The sequence below is a fragment of the Lonchura striata genome, chromosome 4 (assembly GCF_046129695.1).
Source record: "Lonchura striata isolate bLonStr1 chromosome 4, bLonStr1.mat, whole genome shotgun sequence".
Taxonomy (NCBI): Eukaryota; Metazoa; Chordata; class Aves; order Passeriformes; family Estrildidae; genus Lonchura; species Lonchura striata.
The window spans coordinates 3,154,025-3,168,698 of record NC_134606.1 but is presented as its reverse complement, the minus strand read 5'-3'; the positions used below and the strand labels follow the sequence as shown (position 1 = coordinate 3,168,698).

At 53.3% G+C, this 14,674-nt stretch overlaps 1 protein-coding gene across 2 annotated transcripts in view; it reads left to right on the top strand.

Moving 5' to 3' along the window:
- Positions 1 to 3,341: 3,341 nt before the first annotated feature.
- The window catches only part of RNF24 (ring finger protein 24), a 28,399-nt gene continuing 17,066 nt past the window's right edge, over positions 3,342 to 14,674 (top strand). Inside the window, exons 1-2 of one of the 2 annotated variants that reach the window (XM_077782695.1) lie at positions 3,342 to 3,408; positions 11,560 to 11,642. The gene's annotated coding sequence lies outside the window, so the exon portion shown is untranslated. The remainder of the gene's footprint in view (positions 3,409 to 11,559; positions 11,643 to 14,674) is intronic. The other variant, XM_077782694.1, reaches the window with a different exon arrangement.

Genomic DNA, 14,674 nt, shown 5'->3' with positions numbered 1-14,674 from the left:
CACCCCATCTCCATAAGGTCCAGGCATGCAGCCAGGCTGGATCCCGAGCTCCTTCACTCATCGAGTAGGAAAAACAAGATTTTCTCATACATACAGCAAGGTGATGGTAGCAGGAACATGAGGAGCAGGGAGAAAGCAAGCAGTGTGATTCCCTCTGCAGCCAGGGAGGGAATTGGGTGCATCCCCACGCCCCCAGTCAGCTGAATTTGGGTGCCCCCATCCTGCATCCTCCCTCTGCCAGCACGCAGGCAGGAAGGACTCTGCCCATCCAGCCTTCCCCTTCCACTGAGGGGTCTTCCTTGGCCATGTTCCCATGCAGGCAGCAGTGCTTCCCAAAGAGAAACTGAGGCAGGGAGGGTGGTGCACCACAGGAGCTGCTCTCTGTAACTGGCAGTAGGTCCAGGGCATGAGGAGGTCCAGGAGCCCTGTGCCAGCACAGGCACAACAGACACCCTGCCTTGCCCATGTCCAGAGGGCTGTGGGACCATTTTTGGGTGTTTTTTATTTTCTCTCATCCAGGGAAAGAGGCTGGACATGCCCCAGCTGTGTGTGCTGGCAGCTCAGGAAGTTCTGGGCTCATCCCCCAGCGTGGGCAGCAGGGGAAGGGGGTGAAATTTTGCCCCTCTGCCCTGCTCAGGTGAGACCCCACCTGCAGAGCTGCCTCCAGCCCTGGGATTCCCAACTTTAGAAGGATTTGGAGCTGCTGGAGCCAGTCCAGAGGAGGCCACAGAGCTGCTCCAAAGGCTGGAGCCCCTCTGATCTGGAGCCATGCTGGGAGAGCTGGGGGTGCTCACCTGGAGAGGAGAAAGCTCCAGGGAGACTCAGAGCCCCTTGCAGGGCCTAAAGGGGCTCCAGGAGAGCTGGAGAGGGACTTGGGACAAGAGCCAGCACTTTTCTCACCAGGAAGAAGGGGAATGGTTTCACAATGACAGAGGGCAGGGTTAGATCGATATTAGGAAGAAATTCTTCCTTGTGAGGGTGCTGAGGCCCTGGCACAAGTTGCCCAGAGAAGCTGTGGCTGCTCCTGGATCCCTGGGAGTGTCCAAGGCCAAGTTAGGAACAACTTGATCTAGCGGAAGCTGTCCCTGACCACGGTAAGGGAGTTGGAACAAGATGAGCTCTAAGGTCCCTTCCCACCCAAACAATTCCATGACTCGGTGCCAAGGACGAGGCTCGCAGCGCTCCCTCCCCTGCAGCTGCAGCTCCGGAGTGCCCAGGGCCGGGCGGCGTGGGAGGAACGGCAGAACTCGATTTCCGAGCGCATTTGCTTCCCAAATCCGTCCTGGGTCCCCGCGGGGCTCCGCAGTCTCTTCCCAACACCGGGACTCCCAGCTCCAGCATGCCCAGGCGAATCCCTCCCATGCCGAGCGGGGATTCCCACAGCGGGAATGAGGCTTCACCCGAGTGAAAACATCCCGCGGGTCCGGCTTCTGCCTCATCGCTCAGGAATCCCGAGGTCAGGGCCGGCGAGTCCTCCCATGGCAGCGCCGGGAGCACGGGGTGCTCATCCCGGTGTCCCTGCTGTCACAGGGATACTCATCCCGGTGTCCCTGCTGTCACAGCGCCCAGGATGCTCATCCTGGTGTCCCTGCTGTCACAGGAATACTCATCCCAGTGTCCCTGCTGTCACAACACCCGGGAATGCTCATCCCGGTGTCCATCCTGTCACAGGAATACTCATCCCGGTGTCCCTACTGTCACAGCGCCCGGGATGCTCATCCCGGTGTCCCTGCTGTCACAGGAATACTCATCCCGGTGTCCCTACTGTCACAGGGATGAGCATCCCGGTGTCCCTGCTGTCACAGCGCCCAGGATGCGCATCCCGATGTCCATCCTGTTACAGAAATACTCATCCCGGTGTCCATCCTGTCACAGGAATACTCATCCCGGTGTCCCTGCTGTCACAACACCCAGGATGCTCATCCCAGTGTCCCTGCTGTCACAGGAATACTCATCCCGGTGTCCCTACTGTCACAGCACTTGCGATGTGCGTCAGAGCATCCCAGTTCTGTCACAGCACCCAGGATACTCATCCCAGTGTCCCTACTGTCACAGGGATACTCATCCCAGTGTCCCTGCTGTCACAACACCCGGGATGCTCATCCCGGTGTCCATCCTGTCACAGGAATACTCATCCCGGTGTCCCTACTGTCACAGCACCCGGGATGTTCATCCCGGTGTCCCTGCTGTCACAGGGATATTCATCCCAGTGTCCCTACTGTCACAGCGCCCAGGATGCGCATCCCGATGTCCATCCTGTCACAGGAATACTCATCCTGGTGTCCCTGCTGTCACAACACCCGGGAATGCTCATCCCAGTGTCCTTGCTGTCACAGGGATGCTCATCCCGGTGTCCTTGCTGTCACAGCGCTCGGGATGTGCGTCAGAGCATCCCAGTTCTGTCACAGCACCCGGGATGCTCATCCCGGTGTCTCTGCTGTCGCAGGTCCCTCCGTGCAGCCTGGAGAGGGAAGGAAGAGGGGGGAAAGAGGATCAGCTTCCCTTGCACGCCTGGAACATCCTCGGGCCAGCGCGTGACGCTGGCTCCGGGTGACATCCCAGCTCCCGGGTGATGTCATTTCCCCCACAAGTGATGTGTGATGTCCACGGCAAAGGGACAGCGGTGGGGACAACTGGAGGGGTGCGGGCAGCCATGAGCAGAGCGGGACAGTGCCCACCCGCACACCACCGCCGGTGCCACCTCCTGTCCCCTCTGCGTCACCCCTCCTGCCACCCCGTCCCCACTGCCACCAACCCCTGTCATCTGCCTTCACCCCGTCCCTCTGCCAGGCCCTGTCCCCATCTGCACCCGCTGCCACCCCGTCCTGTCCCCACTGCCACTTCACGTCCCCAAAGTCATCTCCTGTCTCCACAGCCCCCCGCTACACCGTCCCCTGTCCCCAGTGTCACCCCCTGCCACCCTGTCACTTCAAGTCCTCACAGCACCATCCCCGTCTCCGGTGCCACCCTCTGCCCAGTGTCACTGCCGGTCCCCACTGTCTCCTTATGCCCCCACAGTCACTCCCTGCCCCTGCCCCCCTCCGCCACCTCTGTCTGTCCCATCCCATCCCCGTGCCACCGCTCGTCACCTCCTTTCGCTGCCACCGCTGTCACGCCTCATCACCTCTTGTCAGACCCCTCCCCGTCACCTTCCCCTGTCCCATCCCGTTCCGGTCACGCCTTGCCACCTGCTTTCCTTGTCACCCCCGCTGTCCCCTCCTGTCCCCTCCTGTCCCCCCGTCCCCTCACGTCCCCCTCGCCCCGCCCCGTCCCCGCGGCGGGCGCCCCGCGCATGCGCGGTGCCCGCGGTGAAGCCGTGCCCGGCTGCGGGGCGGGGCGGCTCCATCCGGGTCCTGCCCGGGCCGGGCGGTGCGGGCGGCGCGAGCCCCGGCGGGACGGCGGCGGCGGGTGAGTGAGGGCGGGGAACGGGACCCCCGTGTGGGGTGCGACCCCTCCCTGTGCCTTCTTCTGTGGGGAACGGACCCCTCTCCATCCCCGCTGTGTGCCTGGGATGCCTTCCCTGTGCAGCCGTCTGTGGGGCAGGGTCTGTCCTGCAGCTGCTCTTTGGGCAGGAGCCTCCTTGTGTGCCTTGTTCTGTAGGGAGGGGTCCCTGCTCCATCCCCTCTCCCTGTGCCTTGTTCTGTAGGGAGGGGTCCCTGCTCCATCCCCTCTCCCTGTGCCTTGTTCTGTAGGGAAGGGACCCTCCTCCAGCCCTTCAACCTCTCCCTGTGCCTTGTTCTGTAGGGACGGGTCCCTTCTGTAGGGACATGTCTCTGCCCCATCCTCTCTCCCTGTGCCTTGTTCTGTAGGGACATGTCTCTGCCCCATCTCCTCTCCCTGCGCTTTGTTCTGTGGGGCTGTTTTCCAGCCCTCTGTGGGGCAGGATCCTGTCTCTGCTCTGTTCCATGGGACAGGGCTCCCCCTCCATCCCCGCTGTGGGGCAGGGGCACCCCCTTCTCGGGGACAGGGTCTCACTGTCTCTCTCTGCTCCACTGTCACCTCTGGGGCAGGGGCCTCCACAGGGCAATGGAGCAGCCCCCACATCCGTGCAGACCCCTAAGGGGGCACTCTCATGGGTCTGGGCTGTGCTTTTGGAGTGTCTGGCAGCACTACAGGGCTGCCGTAAGGTCCCGCTTGTGGGGGCAGAGGGGACAGCCCAGAGGCTGGAGCCGTGGGCTGGGACTGCATCACCCCGGAGGGATGGAGGAGGGGGCTGGGGCAGCACAAAGGGACAGGGGACAAGTCCCCATCCTGCCTGGACCCCTTGATGAGGGGGAGCTCCTGGGGGTCCCACCCACGCCCGGCTCAGGGTCCCCAGGTCACCTCTGTTCCCAGCAGCCGCTGGCTTGGAATCAGACCCGTCCCCTTGCTTTCCTGGGGCCGAGACTGGACGCTGCGGGTTTCTTCTGCTTTAAAAGAAAACCGAAAAAGAAAGAAAGAAAAAAAAAATGCCACCCAGAAATGGGAAAAGCTGCTTTTTTGGAGTTACACTGGGCTGCTGTTCCTGCCGTGCCGGCACGTCCGTACCCTCCCTTCGCCCGCCGCTTTGGCAGGGGACCTGCGTGGGACCCTGGGGACTGCAAACCGACGGGTAAAAATGCACCTCCTGCGGTTTGGGGTTTTGCTTTGTTTTGTGTTTGTTCACTTCAGCCTGTCTTTGTCTTCGCCGGGGTGCACGGAGGAGAACACGCGTGGGTCTCGGGTCACCCCACGAGCGGCGCCGGCTCCGTCGGATGTGCCAGCGTGTGTGTCTGGGGCTTGCTTCCCCCCTCCCGTGCACACCTTTGGCAGGAGGCTTGGATGACATCTTGCTCTGGCACGCTCCTCGCCTTTGATCTCGAGTTTCCTGCCATGGATAACGTGTTCGGCAACACGCGAGCCCGGCTCCGCAGCTGCCGGGGAGGGCGATGCGGGTGCCTCCTCCTCCTCCTCCTCCTCCTCCTCCTCCTCCTCCTCGTCGTCCCGGTTTTCCCCAGCTGGCTTCTGCCTACAGCTCCCGGCTTTCCTTTGTTTCGGGTGCCGCCAGGACGGGCTCTCACAGCCCAAGGATGCTCTGAACGGAGCAAAGCCAAGCACAAAAAGACACCTCCCCCCCATCCCTTTGTTTCCAGGCGTTTGCGGGCTCAGCTGGTTTTTACACGGCGGCTATTCATGTGCCCAGGCAGATAAACCCGACTACTCAATGTCTCTCTTTTTATTTATTTTCTTTTTCCCTATTCGGAGTTATTTTGGGTGCTTTAGTTTGCAGGGAGCACATCCTGGCTGCAGGCTGTGCCAGAGGGATGCAGCAGCTTTCTGGGAACGGGGTGAATTTGCCAGAAGCATAACTGGAACATCTCGTGGCTGTCCTCTGGTGTCCTCCTTGCATCTCCTCGGGTGAGCAGAGCCATAAGCTCTCATCACCACACTGAAATCTGGGATCACCAGCCCTTCTCCTGGGAGGACTCTGATCCTGCTTTGCAAAACCCACTGCCAGCAGCAGCTTTAGGGACAGAGGCAGATGAACAAAACCCAGGCCTGTGCTCAGCAGTGATTGCTGAAATCAACCTTTTTAAAAAAAATATATCCTTGACTTTACAGAAAGCAAAATATAAGTTCTAATATTATTATCATCATTATTTTTTAGATTCCTACTGCTGTTTCATTTCCCTCAGGTGTTGGGTTTAATAGCGAAACCATCAGCTGAATTCATTTGAATGCCTTTTTTTTTTGCACGACAGATGTACACAAAGCACCTTAAGCGTGTCAAACGGCCCCTGAGTAAATCATGTTGTTTGCTCTATTACTTTATTCATACAGGTTCGATGCTCCAGCTGATGCATCTGGAGTGGTGTGCCATCTGGAGCAAAAATTAAATACAAATTTGGCCCCTGGCCTGGAAAAATAACAATCCCGTGCCCCACTAATAATCAGCAGTGGAAGGATAGAGCCCCTGACAGAAGAACTGCTTGGGGGCAATGTGGAAGGAACCTAAAATGCACTAATTGAGGTATTTAAAACATATTTTAAAAGGGAAAATAAATGCTTCTATCACTATGTGCCAGAAGCAGACAGAAGCAATGATGTGATCCCATTACCAAGTCACAGGGCTGATGCTGGCAGATGACAGTCCTGATCCTGAGCGGGTGGTGGAGCTGCTGGAGGTCTGTGTGGTGGTGATTTCCCACATCTCCCAGCCTTGCTGCTGAAGGAAATCCCCTCCACAACCTCCCACAACCTCTGTTCCCCCACTGCTCAGCTCAGGTTTGCTAATTTTGTTCTGTTCACCAAGGCTGGGTTGGACTCTCCAGGTCTGCTGCATTGCTGTTTGGTCAAAGGCTGTCTCAGATTTGGGGAGAACAAGATGTAGAGGTGGGTCAGCTCTGCTGGAACTTACTGCTTGTGCATCCCAGGCTCAGATCCAGTCGCCTCCAGATGTGATTGGAGATAACTGTGATGAACCAGCTGTGAAGGACACCTTGGGGTCAGCGTGCTCTGAATGCTGTGGGATCTGTTGAACCTTCAGATGAGGAATATTGTGTGTGCCACATGGGAAATAAAGTGATGGCTGCTGGTTGCTGCCACTGTTCTTGGCTGGAGAGTGGTTCTGGCCCTGTCCTGAGGGAAAGGCAGGGAGAGGAGGTGGATTCCATGGCAAGGAAGCAGCAGAGCTGTTCAGGATTCTGGATCTGAACCAATCCTGGAGGTTCTACCCAAGAAGAGCCAACTTCCAGCTGCTTCCTGGACTAAATGATATGTGGGATTACAGGAGGCCGCCTGGCTTTGCAAGGAGGGCTTTTGTGTTTCTGGACCATCTCTCCATGCATCCCCCCTTGGGTCACCCCTCCCAGTGACCTGCTGTCACCTCCACTTGGGCTGTGTGGCAGAAGACGTGTTGTGAGTGATTCACTCCCAGCCATAAAACAACACTTGGATGTGGAAAAGGTGGAGAGAAGTACAGCTGGTGCTCGTTTCCTGTTCCCAACACCTGCACCTGGAGCCTTCTGCCTTGGGATGACAGAGCTGAGACACGGTCCTCCCTCACCTTGCCAGGCTCCTCCTGCACTGTAAACCCAAACAAGCCCATCCTTGGGGCCGTGGCAGGAGGTGCAGATCCTTCTGGTGGTCCTCAGGCAATTTGGAATATTGGTGTGGAAGCCTGGTGGGTGTTTTTTGGGGTTGAAGCTCCCCCCCGTCTCAGCAGTGCTTGGTGTGCCCGAACTGGGTTTGTTTGTTTTTGTTCCTGTAATCATTCCCTCTGAAGCTGAGTGTTGTTGACACAAGATAAGATCAGCCATTCCCTTCCCTGTCACTGTTGCCCTGGAACCGCTCAGAGTCAGTTTTGGGAGTGGCCGTCCCGGTGTGCCCGTGTCCCCACCCCGAGCCGCTGACAGGGCTCTAAAGCGGCATCAGTGATGATGTGACACCGGCCTCAACTGCAGCGAGCCCAGTCATCGCCCGGGCCCCCCGGCATTGAGGAATGCCAGCGATCCCATGGAAAACACGCTTCGGGAGAGGATCCCAGCCCACGTGGTGTTGCTACAGCCATGGGCAGTGATTTGCTTCCTGTCCTGGAGGATGGGAGAGCCTTGACATTGACAGTGAGCTGGAGCAGGGCCTGTTCCTCCATCCCGGGATCACTGCGGTGGCGCTGGAGCTGCGTCATTTTTGGATGCTGTTCCCTCTGGAGCACACAGGGAATGTGTCATTTTTTGTACTTGTCTGGCATGTTTAAATTCCACCAAAGAACAAAAAACAGTCCTGAAGGGTTCCAGCCACATGTGGAGGGTTTCTGTGTCCTGCTCACAGACGGATGCAGTGCTGAAGGGATGGCAAGAGGAGACGAGCCTGGCTCTACTGCCAGTGAGTGGATGGGCAGCAGGAGCTCATGGACCAAATTAGCTAGAAGCAGCTGGCACAGTGTAGGTGAAGGCTGTGAGGTCTCACATTGCTCCAATGCTGGAGCTGCAGCTGGATCAGGCTGTGGAAAAAGCAGAGAAACAGGAGGACCAGCTAGGGCAGGGTGGTGGGAAGCCTAGGCAGGGATGTCCTGCTTTTTCTGTTTCATCTTCAGGACTGTGAGTGAGAGGAACAAGTAAGAATGACTTCTCCAGGCTTATTTTGGCTTTAGTTTTGTTTTTGGGTTGCTTTGCAGGACACCAAGACTGCTGAAGAACTTGGGTTCTCCTGGCTGAGGGGGGAAAAGGATCTTTGCCTTTGCAGGAGAATTCTGGAGGCCCATCCCAATGTTTGAGGGACAGTGTCCTAGCTAGGTCCTTCAGTGTGCTGTCTCCGTGGAAGCAGGGGATGGAGATCCATGTGGCAGCACAGCCACAAGGGTTATTGATGTGTTGGAAACCATGAAATCCCCTGAGAATGGTCACGTAGAAACTGGAACTTCTCCAAAAAGTTGATGGGATTGATCACCAACTGAAGTGCACCTGCACCAACACCCATGGTCACCAAGAGGAGAAGGATCTGGAAACTACTGTGCATCAGGAAAGCTGTGACATGGTTGCCAGCACAGAGTCATGTGGGATGACTCAAACAAATGGATTGCTGCAATGGATGGAGATAACTTTCCATGATTTACCAGCAGCCCTGGCTAACTGGGAGGTCCCAGCTGACTGGAAGTGAGCAGATGTGATACACAGCTACAATAAGGGCAGGAAGGAGGATTTTGGGAACTACAGGGCTGTCAGGTGAGTGACAGGAGCAGATCACTCTGAGTTCCTTCACGCAGCACCAACAGTGAGAGGATCTGGAGCAGCCAGTGTGAGTTTGTGACATGCAGGTCCTGCCTGACCAACCTGATCTCCTTCTGTGACAAGGTCACCTGTTTTGGCGGGTGAAGGAGGGGCTGTGGGTGTGTCTTTCTGGACTTTGTCACAGCCACTTTTTCGTGGCTGAAGTCACCGTTCCCAGAGGGATTTAAAAGCCGTGTAGAAGTGGCACTTGGGGACATGGGTTAGTGAAGGCCTTGGCAGTGCTGGGTTAGCAGTTGGACTCGATGGCCTTAGAGGGCTTTTCCAACCTAAATGATTCCATGATTCTGTGATTTTATTATCCCCTCAGAGGATTAATCCCACCACTAATGCAGCTTTTCACTCGCAAAGCGCTTTAAGAGGAAGTTGTGCCAGGAGAGTGCTTGAAGAGAGAAACTGAAAGTGCTGAGCAGGAGGCAGCTGCCCTCCTGCTTCCAGCCTCTCCTGGTCTGTGCAGTAGAGTGGGTTTCCCAGCTTCTTGGTTTATGGGAGTATTTTGGGGAAAACACAAGAGCTCCGTGGCCGTGCAGCTTCCCAGGCGTGAAACCAGAGCATTTCAGCTCCCCGATCGGTCCATTGAAATCCAGGAGGAGCAGCCTGGCAGGTAAGAAAGTGGGTGAAGCCAAATTGCCCATCCGAGCTGGCTTGGAGAGATCAGAGTCTCCCAGCAGTCAACTTTAATTACAGCAAATCCACCCGAGTGGATCGTGCCTCCCTCTTGGATTTTAGGGATCGGCAGAGCTTTGTCCCGAGCTGGCAAATTCCTCTGCACTTTAACGATGGCAAATATTTCCTCAGCGCTTTAACGACTCCCATTTTCCTATTGTTCCCTGTAAAAACCCGCCGCCAGGCTGGGCTTCTCCCGAGGCAATTTCCTGGCTCTGCTCAAACGAAGCTGCGGGGTTGGGAGTTTTAATTTCACTTTTTAGTTGGGAAGTGTTGGGTGACAACCCAGGTGTTTTGCTCTCTTGGCGTGTGGGATAAAAGATAAGGCTTTTGGAGGCTGTGGCCGTGGTGGCCATCTGAAGTGGGATGGGATTGTGTGCTGTTGGGTGGTTTGAGGGCTGAATGAATTGGAATGAGCCTGTCTGGTGGTGCTCTTGTGGGTTGGGTGTCTGTCAGCTGAGCCCAGCACCCCAGTCTTGCTTGGCATTCACACCAAAACACCCTCACCGTTGTGCTGAGCGTTGTTTGGGGGCGGCACTTTGGGAGTAAAAGTAGGAAAAATGGATCATTTTCTCAACTGTGGCTTTGCCTGAGGGATGCTGAGCTTCTGTGTGCTTCTGATCATCCTTGGGGCTTCCTCCTTATATCCTCCTCCTCCTGAAGCATCTTCCCCAGGCAGCTGCCAGTGATGCAGTGGGAGGAACAGGTCGAGGAGGTGATGGGAAAGACCCGGGATGTGCTGCAGCCAGGGGAAAGGGATGGAGCTGCAGACAAGTCTGACATCAGGTGGTTTATTCCAGCCTTCGATGCTAAAGCTGGGAGCGGGAGTGTTGCAGGGAGATGGGACTGCAGTGGGGATGGTGGGTATTCTCCCAAAGCCAAGAGAGAATTTGTGCCTGAAGACTAAAAAATTATATGGTCCTGCAGAAAAATGGGCTGGAGAGGAGGGATACTGCTGCCATCCTTTCAGGCAAACCCTCCAAAAGGAAGGGTTTTAACACAAGCTGATGAAATTGGGGCCTTGTTTATACTGAGGTTGGAACTTGAGCCTCTTTAGGTTTCTTTTTTGGATGGAATTTAAAAGAGGAAAGAAGTAAGCACTGACAAAAGTTTAGTTTCTTTCTTAGAAAGCATCTGTTTTCTAACAAAAGTTGGTTTTCTTCTCCAAAGGATCTCCTGAATCCTTTCTGCTTCCTTTAGGTTTGATTTATCTATTGATGTTCTGAGCTGGAACATCCAATTTAGTAGCAAACTGCTTGATATCAAACCCCAGATTGCACATTGCCTGCTTCATCTTCTAAATCAAATAAATTATTCTTCAGTATTATGAGTCACTCACTGTGAGGGTAGCAGCAGATCCCAGTCTGTTTCCATGAGGGTGCCATGTTATATTTTCCTTATTAACCCAGGTCCTTACCACAGAGCTGTGTGGATGAAGGCTGCTGCATAGCTGGGCACAACTTAGGTTTTGTTGCTCAGAGATTTTTATCTTTTTTCTTATTATTAAAATGACATCTTCCTAGGCCAATGCAGAATAAGTCAGGTGGATGGGATGTATTTTTTTTTTAGCTGGAGCATCCATTTCCATAAGAGTTGGAGCCCAAAGATGAGTTGTGAAGCCCTGGCAGGTTGCTTGCCTGGGATGGGATCCTGTCTTGGTCCTACTGTGGATGGACTGATCAGGCTTGTCTTGGATACCCACATCATTCCAAACAATCCTCTGCAGCACTGGGTTGGAAATCCCCCTTTTCCACCCCAAAACCAGTCTTGATGCAGATTTCTCTGTGAGGACTCGCTGTGTGGCAGCCGTCTCTGCAGGCTGCTCCATGCTTTTGTTTACATCTGGTAGAAAACTTCTTAAATTTCCTGGCAAGGGAGTAATTCTAATCCCTTTCAATGAGATCAAGGGATTAGTGTCTCAGATGCTTATAAAATTGTGAGGATTAGCCAAGCCTCCCCCCCATTCTTTCTATGCCACATAACGTCATCGCCGTGTTTTAAAAGGGGATCTCTGTGCTGTTACCAAGAGCTGAAGCAATTTCTGAGACCCTCTGCGAATCCAAGCGTTTAAAAACCATGTCTTCATCCTCTCCTTTGCTCCCTCTGGACTTTTGTGCAATTTTTAGGGTATTTTTCTCTTTTCTTCCAGCATCCCTGGTACCAAACCGCAGTAGCTGTTCAAGCAGATACGTTTGGTTTGCGTGGCTTGGCTGCGTTGCGGCACCCGTGCAGGTAAGTAGGGAGCTGAGCCCAAAGTTTTCCTTCACAGAGACTTGCAAATTCCCATCTTGAGAGGACCAGGTCCTGAAAAAACATGTTATTTCACGAGTTTCCCCCTCATTTCAAAGGATTTGGGCTTTTGTGGTCCATCCCCAGAGGGGAACGGCGCTTCTGGGCCGACGGGGTGCTCTCACCCCAAGAGCTGGGAGCAGGATGAAACTCCACACACCCACATTCCTGCATCCTCTTAATTACAACCTGCACTTTCATTAGGACTTGCTCCCTAACCAGTTCACAGGGAGCTGACAGGGAGGAGGGTTTAGTTCAAACCCTGTTGCCTCTCCCCTCAGGGCAGGTTTTAAATGCCTTTTCTCCCGGGTCGATGGCTGCGTGGTCGCTTGACCTGTGTGAGCAAAGAGATCCCGAACTGCCGAGTGGTAGGAGCTCGGAGCCAGGAATTCCTGGCCCCAACCCAGTAGAGTTTCAGAAGCAAGCTTTTAAATATATACAAAGACAAGCTCATAATTTCCACTCTACTAATGAGGCCACGGTGTTTTCATTGAAATGTGCCAATAGGCGCCGTGGTGGTATTTTAGCAGCCTTGTACTGTGAATCCAAATGTGATTTAACATGGCAGCCCCCACAGAGCCGAGGAAAACTGGCTTCTCCCACTGAATTTCAATGATGCTGCTCAGCAGCACCTCCCAAAAATCCCCTCTGTGTTGGGACCTCTCCTTGTGTTTCATCCCGACAAAGCTTTTCCCCCCCACCACGGTGGTGAAGGTGGGAATGGGTTGAAAGGGGATATTTAGGAGGGGAAGGTCTTAATTTAAAGCCTGGGTTTAACAGATGTGTGGCTGGCCAGTGTGAGGTGGCAATTTAATAACCAGGCTGGCCAGAAATATCATTAAATTGTAGTAAAAAAAATGGAACGTGAGGGCTCCAGACATCGTGTTCTCTCTTGACCTTTAAAAAGCCACTCAAAGCTGCCAGCCTGCTCGTTGCTAAGCCACCTCCTTAGTGCCACTCATATATTTTCCCTTCTAGCAGGCGATTCAGCACCCGGGAATTCATGGAGATCCACCAGCAAACTGTTACACACCTGAAATTCCCACTGGTGGTTTTTAGCTTTGTAGCCTTGAAGCATTCAGAAAATATTTAGCAGGTTTTGTTCAGCCAGTTGCAAGAAAAATGTAAATTTTAAGTAACTCACAAAAGGTGTTAGGTTTGCTTTGCTTTTTTTTTTTTTTTTTCTTTAAAACAAGTTTTGCATCAGCAGCACAGCTGTAAATTGGGCTTTTTGTTATTTAGGGCTCAGTTTGTGAGGAACCCCTGTAAGAAGCAGCATCCCTGGGCAAAGGAGGGGTGTGGGCAGATGATGTTGGAAATTTACACCTGGTTGTCCATCCACCTCCTGGTTACAGACCCCTGGGGTATGGGTACACCTGGATTTTAGAATCACAGAATCATGGAATGGTTTAGGTTGGAGAGGCCCTTCAAGAGCATCTCATTCCACCACCCTGCCATGAGCAGGAACACCTTCCACTAGACCAGGTTGCTCCAAAATAGCCTTGAAGATTTCTAGGGGTAGGGAATCCACAACCTGTCTAAACAACCTGTGCCAGTGCTTCACTAAGGTCTCTTCATTTTCTGCACCCCACTAAGGTCAGGCCACGATTCCAGGTGAATAGGGCAAAAGGATCATATCCCATGGTATCAACCTTGGTGCTGAGACTTTGTGACAGAGGAGGAGATACATTTGTTGGTTGGTGAATGTTTCTCTCCAAGCACCTCACTTGGCTGTGCAAGTCTGGGTGTGGAAAAGTTCCATTTTCCATTTCCAACTAAATTTTGAGGGGTTTTCCATCCTTGGAGCCACCTTTCTTGTGCCAGTCCCATAGAGGTGAAGCAGTTTTTGTCCTGTTTCCATATAACTCCCAGGAGGTTTTTATACTGGACTCTATGAAGTGTTGCAAAACCATTCCAGTCTCTGTTAGCAAGGGAGAAGGAATGATAAAAAAAAAAATAATGCTCCCCTAAATCCCAGTACTTGGGTCAAAACCAGGAAAGGGTGGACTGTCTGTGCAGCTCATTTTTTGGAAGTATTAGGAAAAATTGGAAACAGCAGTGACGTGGCATTGGTGTGAATTCCCAGCAGGCTGGGTTTGGGATTGTCTGAGTTTTCCTGAAGCCTTTTTCAGGCTGTCAGGATTGTAAAATACAACCTTGGCTGGATCAAAGTGGCTCTTCTTCTTAATTTTTACCTCAAATATAAATGATGCAATTAAAAAGGGTCCACAGAGTGCATTCCTGAGGACTGAAACCCAGGATCCAGGAGCAGACAGCAGCAGTATAAAGAGGAATTCTTCCCTCTCTGGCCTCATGCTGCTTTTCCACCACAAGGCTTTACAGCCATCTGGATCCCCTTTCAGATTATGCCCCCCCTCACAAAAATCCATAACCTAGCAACCTTATTTGGTGTCAGCGAGATCATTCTGCCTTCCTGTTCCCAAACTGTGCTTGGCTCCTCTGACTGCCCTTGTAGGATGGCTGCTGGCAGCTGTGATCCCATCACTGGTTCAGGGTGCTCCTCTCCAGCAGGATTTTGTAGGATTATTGATCCCTGTGTGTTGCACTGGTTTTTTGTTTTTTTTTTTCTCATTAAAGGAGCTTAGGAAATGGGGGAAAAAAGGGGTTTAGGAAGTTGTTTAATCCATCTGCTTCTCAGTATTGGAGTGCAGAGGGCAAGTTGCTCTTTGGCTCCATGGAAAGTGATTAGTTTTGGTTCAGCCTGTAGACTGCTTGATCAAAGTGGGATTTTTTTTCCTACAGATGTGATATTTAGGGAGTCCCCATTGTTTCCCACAGCTCTGTGTCATCACCCAGGAATTTTCAAATTCTCTGGAGTGTTTAACACCAATTTCCCTGCTCTGACCCTTCAGCTGCGTAGGCTGAGTGTTTCTCATGGAGCTTCCAGTTTGTGTTCATTGGGGAACACTGTGAACAAGGAAAACCTACCACAAATGAAGGTGGGAGATTATTCC